This window comes from Triticum aestivum, chromosome 5D (genome assembly GCF_018294505.1).
Source record: "Triticum aestivum cultivar Chinese Spring chromosome 5D, IWGSC CS RefSeq v2.1, whole genome shotgun sequence".
Taxonomy (NCBI): Eukaryota; Viridiplantae; Streptophyta; class Magnoliopsida; order Poales; family Poaceae; genus Triticum; species Triticum aestivum.
The window spans coordinates 483,398,847-483,412,423 of record NC_057808.1 but is presented as its reverse complement, the minus strand read 5'-3'; the positions used below and the strand labels follow the sequence as shown (position 1 = coordinate 483,412,423).

The 13,577-nt window shown below is 49.7% G+C and overlaps 1 non-coding gene and 1 pseudogene across 1 annotated transcript; one reads left to right on the top strand and one right to left on the bottom strand.

The window, feature by feature from the left end:
• The window catches only part of LOC123120958 (uncharacterized), a 9,765-nt pseudogene extending 6,900 nt beyond the window's left edge, over positions 1–2,865 (top strand).
• On the bottom strand, positions 824–895 carry TRNAK-UUU (transfer RNA lysine (anticodon UUU)). The gene has a single exon. It is a non-coding gene; the product is annotated as a tRNA-Lys (tRNA).
• Positions 2,866–13,577: the final 10,712 nt, after the last annotated feature.

The window sequence follows — 13,577 nt, the reverse complement described above, 5'->3', positions numbered from 1 at the left end:
TGAATTTACTGTTCATGCGGGTGCATATGCACCCGAGTGCACAAACTACAGTCTCGCAAGAATATGTTCCCTATGCACTCTGTCCTCCATGGAATTAATGTTATCAGTTGGATACTGAGTCGTTGCGTCCGTGCCGCCAAGACCAAACACAAAACTAAAAGTTAGACAAATTATATGAAACACGTTTTGTTAATTATCCATAAAATATAACCTTAATTTATGACATGTAACCTATAACTTGAGCTTATATTTGTCAACATCCATTATAATATACATGATACAATTCATTTAAAGTTACGTTTGCAGAAAGTGTTATCGAATATTGGTGAAAGCGCTCAAACTATTTTTGAAAGTCTATATGAGCACAAATTTCTTTTTTGTTGCTAACACATAAAGATTTTTTTTCTTTTTGCGAGAAAACTTTCAATCTATTCATCAGTTGTCAAGGCAGTACAAAGAACATCATAATTAACAAAAAATACATTCAGCTCCATAGACCTCCTAGCGACAACTGCAATAACTGAAACGAGATGAAGACACGCCGCTGTCATCGCCCCTCCCTCACCTATGGGGTGAAGACATCAAATTGACATGGATTTCGCCAAGCGATTTATGAGAATTACTTGCAAAAGATTGGTACAAAATCAGGATTGTTGGAGCAGCTGGTTTCCAAGATGACGAAACTCATCGGCACATGGCATGCGAAAAATGTATTTTTTCTAGAGCAATTGTGAGATGAGCTGGTTTCCTTTGTTTTTCCTTTTGGTGTATTTTGTTTAGTGTTTCTTTTGCTTTGCCAAAAAGGAAAAGGTCTGAACAGGAACGCCGACCGTGGGGATCGAACCCACGGCCACGTGGTTAAAAGCCACGCGCTCTACCACTGAGCTAGGTCGGCTTGATGATTCACAGACTGATTCTAAAGATTTCAATGTAAAGGTAAGCGCACGCGTTGCCACGCCGCTCGTTAGTTTTAGATTTCCTTTTCTCTCAATGGTTATCATAGCAATCCATATTTTGTGCATGCAAATGGAGGCGGTCAACAAAATCACGACCCCCAAGGGCATTGTTGGGCCGGTCATGTAGAGTGATCCTTCTGGTTTTGGAACATCGTTTAAATTCATGAACCTTTCTTTAAATTTGTGAACATTTTTCAAAACACACAAAAATGATTCTTGAATACTATTACAAAAACTAAAGGTGTTTTAATAAAAAAACAAATGAAATTAAAAAAATTGGTTGGAAAACCAACAGGCGTTTTGTGTGTGACACGCAATAGACCCGTAGTGCTACCACGGGCCTACGCATTTGGCTCACAGTCATACTATTTTCTAAAACAAATAAGAAGTATCTTAATAGTAAAATCGACCAAAATAGAAAACACAGACCTAGAGAAAAAACCCCACGTAGGTAGCTGCGGGAAGCCAGCAACGGACGACGCAGAGGGCCTCCCCGCCGAGGCAAGCTTTGGCCCCGGTCGGCTGGCGCGACCGGACCAGCTCATCGGAGGCAAAGATGCCGACAGGCGGGTCCGGCCTTCTCTCGCGCGCGGGCGAGCACGGGCACTACCGAACCCGCCGCATGATAGTGGCCCCAATCTAGCCAATGACTCACACGTAATGGACCGCAAAAGCAGGTCATCTGGGGTAGCAAGCTCGGCCAGATCAGACGACGTGAAGAGCCACCACAGCACTCCGCCCAAAAAACGGACGGTGCGGAGGGCACTCTCTCATGCTTTATAGAAGTAACACCTCATATTTACATGAGAAAAAGGTTAAGTCTTCCTTGTTTCGTACAATTCTCAAAAGATAGAAATAGCAAAACCATAGGTTTAGAATGGCATATCTCCTACGTGAGTATAAAATTACATGAATTTGGGTCAAAGAGCGTTTGATATCACATAGCAACAAGTTTGAGCTCGTCGGCGGATGTCTTTCTTCTTTGCAGCTTCGGGTTCCATGTCAGTGGCCAGGTTGGCCGGTGGTGCCCATGTCATATGGGTTGGGCTGTATCGATTTTTGCCCGGTTTTTCGCCAATTAACCGGGCAATTCTTTTTTTCTTAATCAATGAAAACGGCAAGTCTTTTGCCTCATTTAAAAAAAATCCTCGGGTGCATATGAATTTCGTAGGAAAAAATTCCTAACAATTTCAATCCTGTAAAACAAACAACCAACGTACTAGGAAACATTGCAAAGCGTCCAGCAGGGCTGCAGTTCAGAGGCTGGACATTCCCTTCTTCAAGTAAAACATACCCCGGTACACGCGGTGGATTTTAGGACATCTCAGCCGTCCGATCCGATACAGGTACATCTCCCAACAGTTTTTAGTTCAGAGGACTTCTCGATCAGATCTCCTGCCCCGACCCGTGCTCACGCCGCCGCCTGCTGTGGACTCGAGCTTCCGTCCACGCCCCTCGCCTCGCCATTCGCCGCCCCGACGACAAGGAGCCCAGGGCAGCCGGACCGGCGCCTCCATCCGACCCCGCGGCCATCGTCCGCTGCGCCGCCGCCTCCAAACGGCTCCGCGGCGCCATCATCGACCAGGACTTCCGCCGCAGGCTGGCCCTCCGCGCCGCAGCCAACGGCGGCTTCAACCCAAACCTCCTCCGCGGCGTCTCCTACTGGAGCCAGAGCTGGGACGGCAGTCCCCCCAAGCAGGTGGCCCGGAAGACCTTACCGCCACAATCCTTCCCCGCCCGCTTCAATGCCAGCCTCGAGCTCGAGCCCGTGGCCTGGCGGGACGGCCTCGTCGTCCTCCGTCACGACCGTCATCCTTTACCCAAGTTCAGGGTGTGCAACAGCTTCACCGGCGACGCCTCCGACGTCCCTCCTATTAGAATTAATGGCCAGGTCCATAGCAATTTCTGAAATCTCAAAGCCCATGTGTAAAATGGCAAGTGGTGGTGCTAAGTTTAGTCCCACCCCGGAAGTTGAAAAAGAGTTGGACCTCTTTATATAGTGGGTTCTCTCCACCACGGTAAGTGGTGTGTGAGAAGAGAAAGGAAAAACCACACGCGCGTGCTCGCTCGCCTCGCCTGGCCGTGGCCAGGCGAGGTAAGTATACGAATTAGAAACTGAGTCGGTTTGGGATTGTGGTCGCGACACAATACCGCCTCTGGTCCTAATATATATATAGCTACCGGCTGCGGCCAGAGACACACCGAAAAACACCTAGGGTTTTGCCTCATCTCACAACTTGCGCCGCCATCGTAGTCTACTCCATCCCAAACGCCGGCGTGCATCGGCGCGTGGGAGAGACTGCTCAAATTCGTCATCACGGGTCGTCTTCCGTCCAAGTCGGGCGGTGCTACTCATCGTCGTATTCATCGCCGTCAGTAGCAGATCGTCGCCAACATCGTCATCAACACTGTCGCACCCATAACGATCAGTACGTCCAACATCCTCTGTTCATGTCTGTTTCTACAACTATTGTTACGTGTTTGCTGCTGTTATGCATGTCTTGCTGTTCTTCTAGTTTGCTAGATTATTGCATGCTAGTACCTCTTCTAGTCATGAATTATTTACTGTAATTAATCATGAACTTGCCTAATATTCCAACAATCCAAAAACCTAATTATAGGCAATTTCCTGAGTTAACTATGGCTGGATTCGCTGATGCACTGAGGCCGGATAAGTTTACCGGTGTGCACTTTAAGAGGTGGCAGGTGAAGACCACGCTCTGGCTTACTGCTCTGAAAGTTTTCCACGCTAGTGTTGGTGCTCCAGAGGGAATGACCGACGAAGATCGGAGAAAATTCCAGGAAGCCAATACTATGTTTGTGGGATGCATTCTGAGTGTTCTTGCTGACCGTCTGTGTGATGTGTACATGCACATAAATGACGGAAAGATTCTGTGGGATGCACTGAATGCAAAATTCGGTGTAACAGATGCAGGCGGTGAACTGTATATCATGGAGAGTTTTCATGACCACAAGATGGTGAATAACCGTTCTGTGGTTGAACAAACTCATGAGATACAGTGCATTGTGAAGGAACTTGAACTCCTTAAATGTGTTCTACCCGACAAATTCGTGGCTGGGTGCATGATTGCAAAGTTGCCTCCTTCATGGAGGAATTTTGCCACAACTCTGAAGCATAAGAGACAGGAGATATCAGTTGAAAATCTGATTGCATCTCTTGATGTTGAAGAAAAAGCTCGGGCTAAAGATACTACTGAAAAAGGAGGTGAGGTTCAACCTACTGCTAACATGGTGCAGAGGTACCCACAGAACAAGAACAAAGGGAAGAACAAACCTGTTTTCAACAAGCCTACCAAGACTACTACCTTCAAGAAGAAGAAGTTCAACAAGGCTGAGCTAGAGTGCTACGCCTGTGGGAAGCCTGGACACTTTTCCAAGGAATGCCCTGAACGTGCAGACCGCAGAGGGAAAACAAGCTCCAAGACTGTCAACATGGTGACTGTCGTGGAATTGTCACGACAGATGTCCTCGAGCTAGGACTTAGTCGTGGAGCCATCGCTACTAGGAAGCTTGAAGGGGTTAAGAGGGACAAGGAACACGAGGGTTTATACTGGTTCGGCCCCTTACGGTGAAGGTAAAAGCCTACGTCCAGTTTGCGGTGGTATTGATTAGGGTTTCGATGACCAGGGAGCTTAACTGCTATACCTGGCTCTCGACGAGATTGTTGTTGTCCCTAAGCCGCTGCCGGGTCGTCCCTTTATATAGGGAGGCTGACGCCCTGCAGCTCTCAGAGTCCCGGCCGGCTCATAAGAGTGTCCGGCTCGGACTCTTAACTATTCTTGCCTTACACTACAAGTTCTACCTAATAATAATTGTAACTACGAGCCTTAAGCCATATCCGGGTCTTAAGCCCATCTTCGGCCCACCGTCTTTAAGCTTGGCGTCGGGCTTCTGGCAATGACCATTAGAGTAACCCGGCCCCTCCTGGCGGGTGACTCTAAGGTCTATATCCTCAACATTAGGCCCCAGATTGATTTGAGCCGGCTCATGTCAATCTTCAATCCTTTCGACAGAAAATCGCCGGCTTACAATTGTGTGAAGGCCATAACCCGGCGTGACGTCATCCTCTGGACTCCGGATAATCCGCCGTGACGTCATCTTCCATTAAGCCCGTTTTTTACTCCGCCAGATCCGCAACGGATCTTTACCTTTACTGTCATCCCGAAAATCGAGGCGTTTCGTGGGAAGATAACCACGCCGTGGACTCCTTGATTCTCGTGCCCACTTATGAGCTCGCCCTTATAAATAGGCCGGCCCGACGGGCTTCTCCGCCACCCTTCTTCCTCCTCGCGCCACTGCTCCTCCTCTACTTGAGCTCAAACTCTGCCGCCGCCGCCTCGCCCCCGGTCTTCGTCAACCTCGGCCGCTGCATCACCCTGACTTGGTCCAGACAAACGGCGGCAACCTCCGCTCCTCTTCAGCATCAGTGAGTCCTCGCTACTCCATAGGGCAGATCCGCACTAGGGCTTCATAGTTCTTCCTCTGTTCTTCGTAGTTCCTCGCGGCCCGCAGTAGATTTGAATTTTACTGCCTCTTTTTGATCTTAGTATAGGGTAGAACTAGTGCGGAGGCTGTTTAGCATTCATCTCAAATCCAAGTAAGCCTCGTTTTACTGCATAAGAGCCTTGTTCGAGCTTAAGAACTTCCTCGCGTCTGTTTCTAGGTCTAGAAACTTTTCTTTTGCCCGACCATTTTGATCCAAAATAGTTACTGCAATGTGTGAAACCTGTTTTACCACACTTCGTAAAAAACTGCAATCGAATCACGGCGGTTTACATTTCCGGTTTAAAGAAACCACACGCCGTAGAACCTTCCGGCTTAAAGAAAACCATGCTCCGTAGAACCCTCCGGCTTAAAGAAAATTATGCGCCATAAAATTTTCCGGCTCAGCTGTGATAAGGCCGTAGACAATCAAATTACTCCTAATACCTCTGCGGCTTAAGTAACCCGCTGTTCTTAGGTATATACCATTAGTCCCCTTCACAAGCCGCCACCTTGACTTTGAACTGTAGATTTCCTCCGGCTTATAATTAATCCGGACGTTTTCCTTTTGTCATAGACTGCCGACTTTCACCATGCCTCCCAAAGCTCCCAAAGCCTCCATCACTTGCAACTGGATGAGGTCCAATGTCACCAGTGAGACCCTAGCAGATTTTGTCAAGTCTGGATATCTGCCCAAGAAGGACGTCATGTCCTACCGTGCCCCTGACCCGTCAGAAGAGAGACCACAGCCAAAGGACGGGGAGGTAGTGATTTTTGCGGATCATATGAGCCGGGGCTTCGCACCGCCCGGCTCAAAGTTTTTCAGAGACGTTCTAAACTTCTTCGACCTGCGGCCTCAGGACATAGGACCCAACTCAGTGTCCAATATCTGCAACTTCCAAGTATTCTGTGAGGTTTACCTTGGAGAAGAACCTAGTCTGCTGCTCTTCAGAGAGCTTTTTTACTTGAACCGTCAGAATGAGTGCGCCAATGGGCCAAGTCTGGAGTTAGGTGGCATCTCCATCCAGCGGCGAAGGGACTGCCTTTTCCCATATGCAGAGCCGCCAAGCCACCCCAAAGATTGGAATCTGACGTGGTTCTACTGCCAAGACACGTCGCCGGCTGATGAAAGTCCGTTGCCCGGCTTTTGCCCCTCTCGTCTGGAGTCAACACACCCACTGTCTGACAAGCTGACGCAAGCGGAGCGCCAGCCTCTACTCCCCACCATAAACAAGATCAAGGCTCTTTTGGGCAATGGTCTCAACGGAATCGATCTGGTCCGGGTCTGGATCTCCTGGCGGGTGATCCCATTAAGCCGCCGCCCCGGCTTAATGTGCGAGTACACAGGATGAAAGGATGACCCCAGAGACACAGCCGCAATGATCTTCCGGAAGATGTTGCAGAGGAGATGACCAAGGCTCTCTTGAACGAGAGCCTGGCAGACTGCGGGAGGACCGGGTTAGCCCCCTTCTGCAAGACCAACCCAGCCCCAGCGGTAAGCCACTGCTTTAAACATTTTACCTTTGTCCATAGATAACCTTCATCTGGATCTTTAAGAAATCATCATTGTATTTTTCAGGCTGACGACAAGTTTTGGCGGGTCAAGTATGACCATGACGCGGCCAAGAAGGCCAGAAAGGCGAAGAAAGCCGCCAAGAAAGCCGCTCCCCGTAAGAAGGGAAGTAGGCCCACTGCTTCGGAGCTGTTGCAGCTAAGTGACAGCTCCGAGTCTGAGGTAATTCCTAAACCTGTAAGCTCTTGTTATACTTGTTGTTTTAGTTCTGTCCGCCTTATCAATGATGTTTATCAACAGGAGGACACCGGAGCCAGTAACCCGGTGGTTGAAGAGGTAACAATACTTTCCTCCGACTCGGAGCCCTTGCCACGGCTGAAAACCCGAAGAGTAACCCGGAAAGTAAGCTTTTCCCATCCTTTAGCTTACCAAGATCCTCAATTTATTTTGAAGCGACAGGTTCATGAGAGCCGGCGGCATACCCGGACCAACAAGGACACTGACCTCTCCTCCGGGTTACCTGAGGCATCAAGGAAACGCCGGACCGAGGTGACCGCAAACTTGTACCCTTTTCATCCTTTTGCGGGTGTTATACGCCAACCGCTTAATTCTTCTGACTCAAATTATCAGGAGACTTCCCCTTCTTCCGGTGATTCTATGCAGTCGAATCTGCCGGCTTTCAAGACCGTGCCCGGGTAATGATAACCATCTCATGTTGTTCTGATCTTTACTCATACTTTTTGTACTAACCTTTGTTGTTCTTTCAGTGCCCAGGCAAAGCTCACCAAGAGGGCGAAGAAAACCAAGTCGGCCGGAGAGCCGGATTTGCCTGAACCGGAGGTGACGGTTCAAGAACCGCCAGCTGCCTCCGCCCCCGAAGCCACCGCTCCAATCGACAAGGCACCCGTAGAAGCTTCTGCTGACCCGGAGGCCTCCGGCTCGGCTCAGCCAACAAATGACCCGGACGTGGAAATCACCCGGACGAAATTTGTTGAGCCGGGGAGGCCTACGGCACTGGCCAAGTGCTCTGCCAAGGGGGAATTACTGCAGCCCCGCCGGGTTAGTCTGGATCTAACTGACTATGCCAACCTGAGCATCGGAGAGCTCGTCTCCGGCTACGTCAGCCAAGTGCACAAGAGCCGGGACGCAGAGGTTGCCATGGTGACCCAGATCCAGCAGAAATCTAAGGTATTATCTTTCTGTCCTCTTACTTACTGCATAGTTACCTTTACCATGCTAGCCCCCAAGTCGACGACTTATGATTGAATGTGTTGTAGACTTAGATTCCGACTTGCTTCCATAAACCGGTAATTTGTAGATAGGAACAGTCGATACACATTAGCCCCCAAGTGCCAAGTGTCTTTGCTTGGAAAACACTTATCTTCCGGCTTGCTTCCATGAACCGGAAATTGGTAAATAGAAACATTGAACATGCATTAGCCCCCAAGTGTCAAGTGTCTTTGCTTGGAAAACACTTGGGACTTTAAATTTGTATAGTAACTGTTTATGTCATAACCCGGACATTTATACAGGCTGCTGGCAAGAAGCTTGAGGCCGACCTCGCTGATCTCAAGAACCGGCTGAAGATGCAAGAGATGGAGACCCGGAAGGCAAATGCCAAGTTCGTGTCCCGCATCGCCGCGCAAGAGAAGCTGAAGACAGAGTTTGACGCTGAGCGGAAGGCGTGGGCCGAAGAAAAAGCCGCATTGGTGAACCGGGCTGAACAGGCGGAGAAGGCTCTCTCCGAGAAGACCGCCGAGCTCTCCGGCCTAAAGCGCCAAGTTTCTCAAATGGTTGCTGCAATCTTCGGTAAGTCACCCGCCGGTTTTCATCCAGTTTAAAATTTTGATGCCTCATAACTCACCCTTGTCGGCGGCTTATCCTGTTCTATGAAACAGGTTCCAGAAGTGCCAACCTCAACCAGAGTGTGGTAACCAAACTAAAGGCCGTGTACACCCTGGTGGAGCAACTCTACACCGGGTCACAGCGTGCCTTAGCCGTGGTGGCCTTATCCAACGAGGTGCCGACGCACCTGGCGGAGGTTCTTCGCCGACTCGCCGTTCTGCCTCAGCGTATCCAAGAACTGCGACGGGCCTCTGCAAGATCCGGAGCGATCGCCGCGCTGAGCCGGGCCAAGGCTTTCTTGCCAGAGTTAGACCCGGCAGACATCGCCCCGGGCTATCCAAGTCTGAAGGAAGACGGCACGGCTTTCGACCAAAAAGACTTCGCCGCCTGCGTGAAGATCATGCGCCCGGTGGCAACTCTTATTGGCAACGACACGGATCTGACCAAGTACCAGTCGGGTTATAATGCGGAAAATCAGAGGATCCCGACCCCTCGCTATGAAGCCCTGAGTTTAATCCCGCCGGCTCGTCAGCACACCTTCGCCCCGGAGATTGACCCAGCCGGGTTAATTGACGAGGAAGCCCAATTCGAAGCGCTGAGCGGCATCGACTGGAAGTCGTCGACCTTCTAGACCTTGGGAACAGCCGGGGAGAAGAAAGAGATGAGCCGGAGACTTCCACCCAGCAAGCATCTTAACTTATGCAGCCGGCTTACCAAACAATGCTCCACCTTTTTGGACTCGATGAGTCTTGTAATAGAGTAGGTGCAACACTTTATCTTTGCCGTGCCATCGTGCACGTATTGAATGCTGAAGTCTATTGAAGTTGTCTCTTGATATTTCTCCGGGTCATTCATTCTCCTTAGTCTCAAATAATTGCCTTGAACTATCCTGCATAAAGGACAAATCGCAAGTCTCTAGGCGGCTTACCGCGCTGAGAATCATCGTTTTAGATATATAACCCAAATATGAATCAAAAAGGACTGACCCTTAATTATGTCCTTAGTGTAGCCGTGATAACACACTTAGCGGCGTGCAAGTATATTTCCGGTTTAGATAATCTGGGTGATAAGGTTGGTACCTTAACTCCGGTGTACCTGTCTTAATGACACCTATTGTGTTCAACCAACACTGGAAATCAAAATTTAAACCGGCCAAGCGAGACCCGGCTGTACACACTTTGACATAATCAGAGAAAACTTGTGATAAAGCGGAAGAACTTGGGGGCTTCCGGTTCGAATACGACCAGAGACCCGGCCCAAAGGGGTTAAGCTAAGATTCGGATACGATCATATAGCCCCCAGTGGGTGTGGCGATGCCAATCAAGAGGGTACCGACAGCTATGTTCTCTTTGGTTCGAATACGACCCATGTTTGAACAGGAAGCCCCCAAGTGATTTTAAGAATTGTTTAACGACGCTGATTCGAATACGATCCACGTCGGTTCTTAAAGGGGTTAAACTATGATTCAAATATGATCAGAGAAAACCTCCCAATGAGCTCGGCACTTTGCCAATCAAATGGGTATCGACAGCTATGTTCTCTTTGGTTCGAATACGACCCATGTTTGAACAGGAAGCCCCCAAGTGACCTTATTACCTGCGGCTAGATTCGAATACGATCATAAGACGGATCCTCCTTCAAGTTACCATGTTAATCTTGCAAAGAAAGCACGTGCACATTTGGAGGAGAAAAAGGACAGAGGTCCTGCTTTATTGCTTTATCATAATATATACATGGCTGAGAGAAATATGTACATTATGAGAGCCGGTGGCTCAAGTGTAGTAAGGCCGAAGCTGAGCTATGTTCCACGGCCGACGGGTCTCTTCCTCCGACTTACGTGAATCTTTGTGCTCCCGAACGTCAATGAGGTAATACGACCCGTTGTGCAAGTTCTTGCTGACCACAAAGGGCCCTTCCCAAGGCGGGGATAGCTTGTGCGCATCAGTTTGATCTTGGATGAGCCGGAGCACGAGATCCCCTTCCTGGAAGACCCGGGATTTAAACCGGCGGCTATGATAACGGCGCAGGTCTTGTTGGTAAATCGCTGAACGGGCTGCTGCCACATCACGTTGTTCGTCCAGCAAGTCAAGAGCATCTTGGCGCGCCTGTTCATTATCCGCCTCAACGTAAGCCGCCACTCGAGGTGAGTCATGACGGATGTCACTGGGGAGGACTGCTTCTGCCCCATAAACCATGAAGAAAGGTGTAAAACCTGTAGACCTGTTAGGAGTAGTGTTGATGCTCCATAACACGGAGGGCAACTCCTCCACCCAACAACCCGGCGTCCGTTGCAAAGGGACCAAAAGCCGGGGCTTGATGCCCTTCAGAATCTCCTGATTAGCTCTCTCAGCTTGACCATTGGATTGAGGATGAGCCACTGAGGAAACATCAAGTCGGATATGCTCTCGTTGACAAAACTCTTCCATGGCGCCTTTGGAGAGATTGGTGCCATTGTCAGTGATAATGCTGTGCGGAAAACCAAAGCGAAAGATCACCTTTTTCATAAACTGAACCGCCGTGGCTGCATCACACTTGCTAACGGGCTCCGCTTCAACCCACTTGGTAAACTTGTCAACTGCCACCAAAAGGTGGGTCTTCTTATCCTTGGACCTTTTGAAAGGCCCAACCATATCAAGCCCCCAGACCGCAAAGGGCCAAGTAATTGGGATCATCCTCAGCTCTTGAGCCGGTACATGAGCCCGTCGCGAGAACCTTTGGCAACCATCACACTTACTGACCAAGTCCTCTGCATCAGCATGAGCCGTCAACCAATAAAAACCATGACGAAAAGCCTTGGCCACAAGAGACTTTGAGCCGGCGTGATGGCCACAATCCCCTTCATGGATCTCACGCAAGATTTCTTGACCTTCCTCAGGGGAAACACAACGCTGAAACGCTCCCGTAACACTGCGGTGATGCAACTCCCCATTGATAAAAATCATTGACTTAGCCCGCCGGGTTATTTGCCTGGCCAAAGTTTCATCCTCAGGCAACTCGCCCCGGGTCATGTAAGCCAGATATGGCATTGTCCAGTCTGGTATGATATGGAGAGCCGCCACCAGTCGTGCCTCCGGGTCAGGGACAGCCAAGTCTTCCTCTATAGGCAACTTAACAGAAGGGCTATACAGGACGTCCAGGAAAGTGTTAGGCGGCACCGGTTTTCGCTGAGAGCCCAGCCGGCTTAAAGCATCCGCCGCCTCGTTCTTCCTGCGATCGATGTGTTCCACTTGGTAACCCTGAAAGTGCCCAGCAATGGCATCAACCTCGCGGCGATAAGCCGCCATGAGAGGGTCCTTGGAATCCCACTTTCCTGATACTTGTTGAGCCACCAAGTCTGAGTCGCCGAAGCACCTTACCCGGCTTAAGCTCATCTCTTTAGCCATCCGAAGACCATGGAGCAAGGCCTCGTACTCAGTCGCGTTGTTAGTGCAAGGAAACAACAACTGTAGCACATAATGGAACTTGTCACCTTTAGGGGAAGCCAACACGACTCCGGCCCCGAGCCCTCCAACTGCCTGGACCCATCAAAGTGAATAGTCCAATATGTGTTATCCGGCTTCTGCTCGGGCACCTGTGACTCTGTCCAGTCATTGATGAAATCCACCAGGGCCTGAGATTTAACAGCAGTGCGTGGCACGTACTTGAGACCATGAGGTCCAAGCTCTATAGCCCACTTAGCCACTCTCCCTGTGGCCTCTCTGTTTTGAATGATATCACCAAGAGGGGCAGAACTGACCACAGTGATGGGATGACCCTGAAAATAATGCTTAAGTTTCCGGCTCGCCATGAACACACCATACACAAGCTTCTGCCAATGCGGATACCGCTGCTTGGACTCAATGAGCACTTCACTGACATAATAAACCGGCCGCTGAACCGGATGCTCCTTACCCTCCTCCTTGCGCTCCACCACCATAGCCACACTGACGGCTCGTGTGTTCGCCGCCACATATAATAATAAGGGCTCCTTATCAACCGGAGCAGCAAGGACTGGAGGCTCTGCCAGCTGTTTCTTCAAATCCTCAAAGGCAGTATTAGCTGCATCATTCCAGACAAAGCTATCAGTTTTCTTCATCAACTGGTATAATGGCATGGCCTTCTCACCCAAACGGCTTATAAACCGGCTTAAAGCAGCGATGCGACCCGCCAAGCGCTGAACATCATTTATACACGCCGGCTTAGCCAGGGAGGTGATGGCCTTCTCTGGGTTAGCTTCAATGCCTCTGTCAGAAACCAAAAAACCCAAGAGTTTGCCTGCAGGAACACCAAAGACACACTTGCCGGGTTAAGCATCATCTTGTAGACCCGGAGATTATCAAAGGTTTCTCTCAAATCATCTATCAGGGTTTCCTCCTTTATGGACTTAACCACAATATCATCCACATAAGCATGAACATTGCGCCCAATCTGTTTATGAAGGCAGTTCTGCACGCAACGCTGATAAGTCGCCTGTGCACACTTGAGTCCAAAGGGCATGGACACATAGCAGAAGGCTCCAAAGGGAGTGATGAACGCCGTCTTCTCCTGGTCCTTAACTGCCATCTTAATCTGATGATATCCGGAATAAGCGTCCAGGAAACTTAAACGCGCACAACCGGCCGTAGCATCAATAATTTGATCAATACGGGGAAGGGCAAAAGGATCAGCCGGACACGCTTTGTTCAAGTCCGTGTAGTCTACACACATCCGCCAAGTGCCGTTCTTCTTGAGTACGAGCACCGGGTTAGCTAACCACTCTGGGTGAAAGACTTCAACAATAA